Source organism: Sciurus carolinensis, chromosome 11 (assembly GCF_902686445.1).
Source record: "Sciurus carolinensis chromosome 11, mSciCar1.2, whole genome shotgun sequence".
NCBI classification, from domain to species: Eukaryota; Metazoa; Chordata; class Mammalia; order Rodentia; family Sciuridae; genus Sciurus; species Sciurus carolinensis.
Genome location: NC_062223.1, coordinates 83468621 through 83481151, shown reverse-complemented (window position 1 = coordinate 83481151; position 12531 = coordinate 83468621).

The window sequence follows — 12531 nt, the reverse complement described above, 5'->3', positions numbered from 1 at the left end:
TGGTCTTCAAGAAAAGACTGGTGTCAAGAGATAACAGACTCTGGGGATGTGGATTGATGTCCTTAGTCTAATCAGTAAAAATCTAGCAGAAAACCTTTTCAAATGCTATTCTTAATTCCAGTTTCATATTTCCCTCTCTAATGAGAATTTGCATTTGCATTTTTAAATATTTCAGTAATCCCTTATAAATATAGTTTATTTGTAACATTCATTCTGCAAACTCAGTGTGGACAGTTTAGAAAATCAACTGTGTATTGGATAATTAAATCTATTTAAATATGGAATTAGTTATCCAGGCTTGACAAATTTCCTTTAACATATACAGAAATATGGAATGCTATATATACATAAATCAGGGGCAAAGAAACCAAAACATTTTTAGAGCTGGTTATTTCTTGATTTCTTACTTTTTTAAATATCTTAGAAAATAACTGTGATTGCCATAATGATGTATGTTTAGAAAATAACCTAAGTACTTATAGAAGATGAACAAGATTCTTCTGGAGAAATGGGCTGTGAGAAAACAAGCTTTAATTACTCTTAGGTCATTATAAGTTCATAAACCAGTTCTTGATAACTCCCAAGTGAGTTGAAAGATCCTCTGACAGTTTACTACAGTGAATATGTATATGTAGGTTTTTAGCAAAATAAGGGAAATGCATTTAAAAATTTTTTGGTGATTTACAGATCTTAAAGCACAGGGGTTCTTTATTCAGTTTTATAGTAGGGAACGTGGAAGACTTCTAGAATTGAAGAGGAATAAAAATGAAGTCTATGGGGCATGCTTAACTTATTCAGCTCTAAAACAGATTTAATTAGTCAATTATCTAATAAACATCAGAATTCATAAACAGTGCACATCTGACTATGTTGAATATAAGTTGCAAATTACCTATATTCATAACGGATGATTGAAACATCATTAAAGATATGTAAATGCAAAATCATTTCATTAGAATTTTGAGGAGGAAAAGGTAATTAAAAAAAAGAACTGTGAAGTGATATTAGCTTTCTTCCCATTTAAAACTTACTAATGATTTATTCTGCCAGAAGATTATTGTAGTTCAAGTCCATTTAGCAGCCAAGCTGCAATATGACAGCCTTTATCTTTTTCCTTCCCGAATGTGGTGGAACCTTGTGAGAATCAAGTCACTGTACTTGGAGAATTTATTGTTTGTCTCATCTACTGTATTTTGAAAAAGATATTTGACAAATAAAATATTCCAGTTTTTTTAATAAATGAAACTAATGCTGCTTACCTTTTGTGAGGCTTTTTTATTTCCCTAACATGGTGTGTTGAATGCACTGGAGAATGGGAATAATTTTCAAATGAAGAATCTCAGCATTTAGATTCTCTTAAGGTGTCCTTGTATTTCATTGTTTCAATGTGTGTCTGTGTGCGCTCACATGTGTGCATGATACATAATTAATGTTTATTTAGCTAAAGCTCTCTATTTAGAGGTTTGATAAAGGCCTCTAGCAATAGTCTTCTGAATCATAAATAGAGGGCCTCTCTTGGTCAGACAAAGCAGATATGCTAGCTAGCTTGGGTCTCTCTTTCTCTTCTTATAGAACCACCATTGTAGCTGGGCTTGGTGATGAACACCCCCAATCCCAGCTACTCAGGAGGCTGAGACAGGAGGATCACAGTTGGAGTTCTGTTTCAACAACTTAGCAAGACATTGTCTCAAGATAAAAATAAAAAAGAGGTGGGGATGTAGCTGATGTAGCTGAGTGGTAGAGCATCCCAGAGTTCAATCCATGGTACAAAAAAAAAAAAAAAAAAAAAAAGAACTTGAAAATTAAGTTCCAAGACACACAGTTTTCTTAGGACCATTCAAACAATCAGAAATTAACTCTTGACTTTCTCAGTTATTTACTTGTAAGACTGGTCATTTGAACTTTCAAATTCGAGCCTGTAAAATTAAATAATTAAAACCTGACTACATTTTTATCTGAGAAAAAATATGATTTGAATAATCTGTTTGAATGCCTGAGACTGTTATAATTATTTTAGCTTTAGAGTAAATTTTACCACTAGGTGTTAATTATAGCAGTTTTAATTATGTTGAGTAGTGATTATAAAAGGTTTTTTAAAATAGTTTATTTATTTTGATTCATTGTAAACAAATGGGGTAAAACTTATTTCTCTGGTTATACGTGAAGTAGAGGCACACCATTTGTGTAGTCATACACATACATAGGGTAATGATGTTTATATCAATCTGCTATTTTTCCTTTCCCCCACCCCTCCCACCCATCTTTTCCCTCTATACAATTCATCCTTCCTCCATTCTTGCCTCCCTCTCCCCCCCATTATGTGTCATCATTCACTTATCAGAGAGATCATTCATCCTTTGGTTTTTTGGGATTGGCTTATCTCACTTAGCATGATATTCTCCAAATTCATCCATTTGCCTGCAAATGCCATAATTTCATTCTTCTTTATGGCTGAGTAATATTCCATTGTGTATATATACCACAGTTTCTTTATCTGTTCATCAATTGAAGGGCATCTAGTTTGGTTCCACAATCTAGCTATTGTGAACCAAGTAGCTATATATACTACTATCATGTGACTGCATCATTGTAGTATGCTGATTTTAAGTCCTTTGGGTATAGGTCAAGGAGTGCGATAGCTGGATCAAATGGTGGTTCCATTCCAAGTTTTGTAAGGAATCTCCACACAGGTTTCCAGAGTGGCTGCACTAATTTGCAACCCCACCAGCAATGTATGAGTGTACCTTTTTCCGCCACATCCTCGCCAACGCCTATTGTTGCTTGTGCTCTTGATAATCGCCACTCCAATTGGGGTGAGATGGAATCTTAGCGTAGTTTTGATTTGCATTTCTCTTATTACTAGAGATGTTTAACATATTTTCATATATCTGTTGATTTCTTGTACATCTTCTTCTTTGAAGTGTCTGCTCGTTTCCTTAGCCCATTTGTTGATTGGGTTATTTGTATTCTTAGTGTAAAGTTTTTTGAGTTCTTTATAGATTCTGGAAATTAGTGCTCTATCTGAAGTATGAGTGGCAAAGATTTTCTCCCACTCTATAGGCTCTCTCTTCACATTGCTGATAGTTTTCTTTGCTGAGAGAAAACTTTTTAGTTTGAATCTATCCCAGTTATTGATTCTTGCTTTTATTTCTTGTGCTATGGGAGTCATGTTAAGGAAGTCTGATCCTAAGCTGACATGTTGAAGATTTGGACCTACTTTTTCTTCGATAAGATGCAGGGTCTCTGGTCTGATTCCAAGGTCCTTGATCCATTTTGAGTTTGTGGAGGGTGAGAGATAGGGGTTTAGTTTCATTTTGCTGCATATGGATTTCCAGGTTTCCTAGCACCATTTGTTGAAGAGGCTATGTTTTTGGCACCTTTGTCTAGTATGAGGAAAATCTATTTATCTGGGTTTGTCTTTGTGTCCTCTATTCTGTACCATTGATCTACCTGTCTATTTTGGTGCCAATACCATCCATTTTTGTTACTATTGCTCTGTAGTATAGTTGAAGTTCTGGTATTGTAATACCCCCTGCTTCACTCTTCCTGTAAGGATTTTTTTAGCTATTCTGGGTCTCTTATTTTTCCAAATGAATTTCATGATTGCCTGCTCTATTTCTATGAGGTATGTCATTGGGATTTTAATTGGAATTGCATTGAATCTGTATAACTCTTTTGGTAGTATGGTCATTTGGACAATATTAATTCTGTCTATCCAAGAACATGGGAGACCTTTCCATCTTCTAAGGTCTTCTTTAATTTCTTCCTTTGGTGTTCTGTAGTTCTCATTGTAGAGGTCTTTCACTTCTTTTGTTCGGTTGATTCCCAAGTATTTTTTTTTTTTTGAGGCTATTGTGAATGGGGTAGTTTTCCTAAATTCTCTTTCAGAGGATTCATCACTTATGTATAAAAATGCATTAAATTTATGAGCATTGACTTTATATCTTGCTACTTTACTGAATCCATTTATGAGTTCTAGAAGTTTTTTGTTGGAATTTTTTGGGTCCTCAAAATATAGAATCATGTCATCAGCAAATAGGGAGAGTTTGAGTTCTCTTTTTCTATTCATATCCCTTTAATTTCTTTGGTTTTTCTAATTGCTCTGGCTAGAGTTTTAAGGATGATGCTGAATAGAAGTGGTGAAAGAGGGCATCCCTGCCTTGTTCCAGTTTTTAGGGGATTGCTTTCAGTTTTTCTCCACTTGGAATGGTGTTGGCTTTGGGTTTAGCATAGATAGCCTTTACAATGTTGAGGAATGTTCCTACTATCCCTATTTTTTCTAGTGTTTTGAGCATGAAGGGGTGCTGTATTTTATCAAATGCTTTCTCTGCATTTATTGAAATAATCTTGTGGTTCTTGACTTTAAGTCTGTTGCTATGGTGAATTTCATTTATTGATTTCTGGATGTTGAACCAACCTTGCATCCCTGGGATAAAACCCACTTGATCATGGTGCACTATCTTTTTAATATATTTTTGTATGCAATTTGCTAAAATTTTGTTGAGAATTTTTGTGCCGATGTTCATTAAGGATATTGGTCTGAAATTTTCTTTCCTCGATGTGTCTCTGTCTGGTTTAGGTATCAGGGTGATATTGGCTTCATAGAACGAGTTTGGAAGGGTTCTCTCCTCTTCTATTTCATGGAATACTTTGAGGAAAATTGGAATGAGCTCTTCTTTGAAGGTCTTGTAGAACTCGGCAGAGAATCCATCTGGTCCCAGACTTTTCTTTTTTGGTAGGTTTTTGATGACTTTTTCTATTTCACTGCTTGAAATTGATCTATTTAAGTTGTGTATGTCCTCCTGATTCAGTTTGGGTGGATCATATGTCTCTAGAAATCTGTTGATGTCTTCGTGATTTTCTATTTTGTTGGAGTATAGATTATTCAAAATAGTTTCTGTTTTGTATTTCAATAGTGTCTGTCGTGATATTTCCTTTTTCATCCCGAATTTAAGTAATTTGAGTTTTCTAACTCCTTCTCTTTGTTAGTGTGGCTAAGAGTTTATCAATTTTGTTTATTTTTCAAAGAACCACTTTTTATTTTTTCAATTTTTTCAATTGTTTCTTTTGCTTCAATTTCATTGATTTCAGCTTTAATTTTAACTGCTTCCTGTCTTCTACTACTTTTGTTGTTCATCTGTTCTTCTTTTTCTAGGGTTTTGAGCTGTAGTGTTAGGTCGTTTATTTGTTGACTTTTACTTCTTTTATTGAATGCGCTCCATGAAATGAATTTTGTTCTTAGTACTGCTTTTATAGTGTCCCAGAGATTTTGATATGTTTTATCTTTGTTCTTGTTTACCTCTAAGAATTTTTTTTAATTTCCACCCTGATGTCTTCTGTTATTCATGCATCATTCAATAGCATATTATTTAATCTCCAGATGTTGGAGTAGTTTCTGTTTTTAATTTTGTCATTGATTTCTAATTTCTTTCCATTATGATCTAATAGAATACAAGATAGTATCTCTATCTTTTTGTATTTGCTAAGAGTAGCTTTGTGGTATAACATATGGTTTATTTTAGAGAAGGATCCATGTGCTGCTGAGAAGTAAGTGTATTTGCTCTTTGATGGATGGAATATTCTATATGTCTTTTAAGTCTAAATTATCAATTGTGTTATTGAGATCTATGGTTTCTTTGTTCAATTTTTGTTTGGAAAATCTATCCAATGGTGAGAGAGGTGTGTTAAAGTCACCTAGTATTATTGTGTTGTGGTCTATTTGGTTCCTGATATTGAGAAGGATTTGTTTGCCGTACATGGATGTGCCACTGTTTGGGGCATAGATATTTATGATTGTTGTCTTGCTGATTTATGCTTCCTTTAAGCAGTATGAAATGTCCTTCTTTATCCTTTCTGACTAACTTTGGCTTGAAGTTCACTTTATCTGATATGAGGATAGCTTTTTTGCCGAGTCCATGTGCATGGTATGTTTTTTCCCATCCTTTCACCTTTAGTCTGTGGGTATCTTTTTCTATGAGTCTCTTGAAGGCAACATATTTTTGGATCTTTCTTTTTAATTCAATTTGCCAGTCTGTGTCTTTTGATTGATGAGTTCAGGCCATTAACATTTAGGGTTATTATTGATATATGATTTTTATTCCTGGTCGTATTAGCTAATTTTTGGTTTTTAACTTGATTTGGTTTCTCCTTTATTTGACTGTTCCTTTAGGATAGTTCCTCCCTTTGCTGATTTACATGATTGCTTTTCATTTCTTCTTCATGGAATATTTTTCTGATAATGTTCTGTAGTGCCAACTTTCTCTTTATAAATTCTTTTAGCTTTTGTTTATCATGGAAGGATTTTATTTCTTCATCAAATCTGAAGGTGAGTTTTGCTGGGTATAAGATTCTTGGTTGGCATCCATTTTCTTTCAGAACTTGAAAAATGCTGTTCCAGGCCCTTCTAGCTTTTAGGGCCTGAGTTGAGAAATCTGCTGATATCTGTATTGATTTCCCCCTGAATGTAATTTGATTTTTTTTTCTCTTGCAGCCTTTAAAATTTTATTTTTATTTTGTTTGTAGGTATTTCCATTATAATGTGTCTTGGTGTGTGTCTGTTGTAATTTTGTACATTTGGTGTCCTATAAGCCTCTTGTATTTGATTTTCCATTTCATTCTTCAGATTTGGGAAATTTTCTATTATTTCATTGAATAGATTGTTCATTCCTTTGGTTTGTTTCTCTGTGCCTTCCTCAATACCAATAATTCTTAAATTTAGTATTTCATGATATCCCATAATTCTGGGATATTCTGTTCATGATTTCTTACCATCTTCTTTGTTTTCAAGGTTAAATATTTTGTCTTCAATGTCTGAGGTTCTGTCTTCCAGGTGTTCTATCCTACTGGTTATGCTTTCTATGGAGTTTTTGATTTGGTTTATTGTTTCCTTCATTTCAAGGATGTCTGTTTTTTTTTTTTTTTTTTTTCAGAATCTCTATCTCTTTGTTGAAATGATCCTTTGCTTCCTGCATTTGCTCTTTTAACTGTTGATTGGTGCAATCATTCAATGCCTGCATTTGCTCTCTCATCTCATCATTTGCTTCTCTAATCATTTTAATTATGTACATTCTGAACTCCCTTTCAGACAGTTCTTCTGCCATGCTGTCATTGGATTTTATTGTTGTAGCATCTAGGTTTTTTGGGACACTTTCTTCCCTTGTTTTCTCATAGTGCTCATGTATCTTCCCCTCTACGAGTGCAAATCTGAGATACTGCAGTTTCCCTCCTATAGACTTATAGTATTCCTGCGGTTTCCAGTAACTCTCCTCCTAGTCTTCAGTAGCCTGATGTCTTGGAGGAACTTGATAATGCAGTGACCCAGAAAATCCTTTTCTGTGCCCCTCTAGGGATGGTGACCTCCAGGTGGGGTATATTCCCTGCTAGTGGGCAGAGGCACCTCCACATGTTGATCGATGGTCAACTGAAGGTTCACTAGACTGTGGGCTGGGGCCTGGCTGGTCTTGTCCTGGCTCTCAATATTTCTTCTTCTTGAATCCTGAGTCATGGAGCTATATGGAATGCCATTACCCTGTAGTCTGCCATCTTGCTTCTCCTGAAAATTTTGATAAATACATTTATGTTTAAACTATTTGAATGATTTTTTTTACATAACAGGATTCATTTGGTGTGGTTTTTCAAAGAAACAACCATTTTCAGTATCTTCACTGTCTATCCACACATACACAAAATACATATATAAATGTGTGTGTGTGTATATATATATATATATATATATATATATATAAATGCAAATATATACAAATACATATGACTGGCAAGAGACTTTTAGTTGCACACTGTCATGCAGGATGTGCACAGGGTGAATATAAGAGATGTAAATAACTTCCAGAATAAATTAATGTAGAAAATGATTGAGAAGTCATACATTTGGCTCTTAATAACTTCTTTTTAACATAATTGATTTTATTGTGAGTTTATGAAATTTATTTTTTAAAATGGCTGTGTTTATTCATCAGAGCACAAAATTCCTAGAAATGCAGCAATTGCTACTCAGGAGCTAACTCTAGCACACAGATGAACACAATTCTTTCTTTGAGACTGCTTTAACAGCTCACAGAAACATTATCCACAATTTATAATGGTTTGGAATTAAGTACAAAGTGAATATTTCTGTACCTCAGGCCACAAATGCTATTTACAAAATTAAGAGGATTTTTCCAAGGAGATAATAGATCTTTTTTTTTTTCAAGAATCCAACCAAGAATTAAAATACTTTAAAACATTGCACAGTAATCACGATGTTTAACACTTTATAGGTGCATTTAAAGTAAATACATCATATTTTAGATCACTGCTATAATTAGTAGTTGCAATTAAAATGAAAAACAAAATTTATAAATTTTTTCAACATAAATTACTATTTAACTTAGTACAATTAAACCTAGCACAGTTAAAATAAAAGTTCACTTGTTATTTTTTATAGAACTAACTCTCTACACATAATACTAACTTCATCATTAGAATAAAAATCTAATACTAACAATTCTTCTGTTCCTCTCAGAAGAGCTATTTAAACAAGGAATATTCCTACCCAGTACTGCCATGGTCTCCCCTGCAAATTACATTGTCCTTCCCATCTACTCCTGTATTCTTTTGCCTCTGTTGCCTAAATCAGGATAAGGATTTTTGTACTTTGACTAAATCTGAGCTAAATTCTGATTTTGAAAGTGTAAAACCACAAAAATAAAATTCGTTTAGCATAACATAGGCAATATCATTATTTTAAAAATTATTGTTAATTTTTTAAGTTCTAAAACCAATATAAGTTTAAGGCAGAAAACTGAAATGACCAGTAAGAATTTAGTAAAAAAGAAGAAAGAATAATGAGTTATTCTTAACACGCAATATTTCTATCTATTAGATAGATAGATGGATGGTCAATTGATAGATGAATTGATATGCATACAAAGATATGAATAGAAATACTGTGTATATTTTCCTAATCTGATATATTCAATTTTACCTCCTCTTTCTTTTTGCTTAACATTATTCAATAGCCACTTCCTGGTAGATTAATTGTAAATGTTATTTTTAATGTTTGGAAGATCATAGCATACAGATGAATAGGATACTCACTTAACTTTGGGTTTTATAGATCATTTTCAAATTTGGGGGCCTTTAGAAAATACTACAATTAAAATTCATCTATACTAAATCTTTCTATTCATGTTTGACTTTGATTAGGTTGATTCTAACATGTAGACTCCCTAATTGTAAAACATGGCTATTCTAAAGTTACCTTTATTATATTGTATAATTTTATATTAAAAGAATCTTTTATACAACTAAATGAAAAGAGCCAATGTCAATGGCTATCTACTGTCCATGACTGACAGAAAGCATCAGAGATGGTAAAACCATCACAGGGTATCAAAGGCATTCTTTTGAGCAATAAATAAAACTCTTCATGTGTTATATCGAATGATAATGGCCCATGAGGGAAAGAGCAGAGTATAAACCACAAACTTAGCACATTCAAACTATGATAAGGTCCAGTTGTTCACTGTCTGTTTTTCCCCATCTATAAGGAATGCATTGTAATAATTATCTTGAGCAATGCTTTATGATACTAAATATTATAGAGTGAGTTATATAAAGGTGGTTCTGGGTGTTTGATAGTTATTTATAATGTTCAGGAAGGACTTCAGAAAACACTATCATGGACACAAGTAGAATTCTGTCAAAGAAATATAACCCTTCTCAGTGTATGAAATCAGCTCTATAATGACCTTACATGGCCGGACCCTGAATTTCACTCCCTGGGCCAACTCTAAACTTGTTTTTATGAATCAAAAGCAATATTTTCATAATTACAGTATCCTCCTATCCCCCATGAAAGTCCAATGATGCATCTGCCTGTTCTTTTGAGGGGTTAGTAGGACAACACTGTAAAGCTCTTTGGAAAAGCTAAAAGCAATCTTCACAGTGAAAAACAAAAACAAAAAACAAAAACAGAAAAAAACATGATGAAGTTAAAAGTCATTGATTTTCTATAATTTATATATATATAATTTATGTTCAGACAAATATATATGCATTTATTTACACATATTTTAAAAAGCTATATTTTCATATTTATGGTTACCTAGGTCCCTCAAGTACTTGGGAACGAAAGGTACAACATGGATTAATTCCTTTATCTAATGAGATATTTTTAATATCTAAGTCTTAGCAAACATTTGCAATAAAATTTTGTAAATAATATTTGAATTTTAAAGCAACTAATTTGTTCAGGTGTACATCCATTTGTCCCTGTAGGGATGTGTCTCTTTATCCTTACAGCAGTTGTTCTATTTTGGACTTTGTAATTTCTTACTTAGAGTACTATAATAAGATAGCCTGACTCCATTCCCTGCCTTTAATTTATCTATTCTCCAATGCATTACCCCAGGGATGAGATACTGTCCCTACAATGAGTCCATATCTAGTACCCAAAACTTATTTGGTCAGGAAGAAGTTTTACTACTAATAATTGGAATTGCAGCAGGTACACAGGGTGGACATTCTCCAGGTCACTATTGCTCTAATAGTCTCATTTCTTTACTCATTTGATTGCACCTGCTTGGTTCATAAAAATTTTACTTTGTTGTCTGTGTCCTACATTATCATCAAATTAGTCTTTCTGTTCTCAAATTTGATCAAATTAATCTGTTTCTCAAGAATTTTAACTGGCTCCCTATTAGTCTCCTATACATTTTCACATGTCCAACAAAATCTTTAGTCTACCTTTAAACTTTGTTTCCCCAGAAATAAAAAGGGTGATAATATTTATTGAGGACTTAGAGAAATGATGATGATGGTGGTGGTGATGGTGATGATGATGATGATACAGCATATAGCGTGCTAAATATTTTAATTTAATAAACATTTTTATTCCTCATAGTAATACTGCACACACACACAGAGACACAAAATCCAAATCTGAAAGAGAGGTTAGGTCCCTTTTCCAAGGACGTAATCTGGAAAGTTACAAAGCCAGAATTTACACATATATCTATCTTATTTCAAATCTGGTCTCTTTCTACTTCTGCAATGGAATGCTGACTTGGGCAAGAATTCTCAAGGCAACAAGCATGTTTCAGTGTAAAGGAAATTAACTGAGTCCAAGCCATAAATCGATTTCATCACATTACATAGTTAACATGTTGACTTTATCAAGTTAAAGAATAAGAAAATACACATGAATAACATATTAGAAAAATACCCTTGTAAATGTACTTCAGGAAAATTATAAAACTATGCAGTTATGAGAATACTTATATAGGGAGGAAAGAAAGCAGAAGGCATTAGAAACAGGGAAACACCTCTTAACATAAGGTTCTAAAAGAATCACTGAGAAAAAAAAAATGCATAGGAAGACAGCATCTGCCAACGCAATGGCCCTCAGAAGGCAGCCTGTGTCTATAAAGGGATTGAGACTAAAGATGCTGACAACATAAAATGTAACTCACCATATCAGGCTCCATTAACTTGATATGCCTTTTAATTTAAGTACAAGTAAGTAAGAATGAACCTTCTGAGAGCAGAAATCTATAAAATGTTAACACGTGCATTCTCATGGTTATCTGCCACTTAAAAACAGCTGGGATATTTTTGGTTTCTTTTCTTCATTTTTTTTTTTTTAATGCCAAGTAACTGTAGTTTACAGTAAAAGTTTTCTTTTGTCTTTTTTAAAAAAATAACTTTTTGAGTCACATAACAAATCATTGTTGTAGTTCAAAATATGAAAGTAGATGTAAATCAGAGAAATTAATGGTTACTCAGTCTTTCTTGCATCAGCTATGTAATGAGTACCACTGGTTTTCTGCCGGACCAACTTGCTTAGAACCATAAAGATAAATAATGAGGCAGCAACCATTCCACACAAGTAGCTAACAATCCATCAGGGAAGGCAATATGTACAAACATACAGTAGCCTAAATTATTATGAGTTTCATGAATAACATTTAAAAGTGTAAGGGATAAAGGAAGAAAAGATCAGTTTCATTTTGGAACCTCAGGGAAGACTACATACATTCATGAGTTAAAGTAGTGTTTGCAGATAAAAAGTAAATGATTGAAATTTAGTGTTTTATTTCATCTCATTAAATACATAAAATTCCATAAAGCGCTTGACCTTTCTCAATTGTAACAGGATATTTAAAATTTTTGCCGTATATATAGATTATAGATCTATACATGAAAGTTAAAAATAAGGGATCTAGAAGAAATCAAAGAAGAAAATCTTATAGTGTTAGACTAGGTAAGCATTTCTTAAATAATTCATAAAGAGATCATAAGATCTTAATCTGCTCTTTTGCTTTCATCAAAGATATCAGCAAGAAAAATACTGAGATTAGAACATATGAAGATATATGTATGATTTTTCTGAAAAATGACTTTATTTCCAGAGTATGTGTTTAAAAGCTCTTAGAATTGAAAAAAAAAAACCAAAACTCACTAAAAAACAGATAAAATACCAGTTAAACTGCAAAATGCAATGACCATATGCTCCATAAATATATGTAAAGT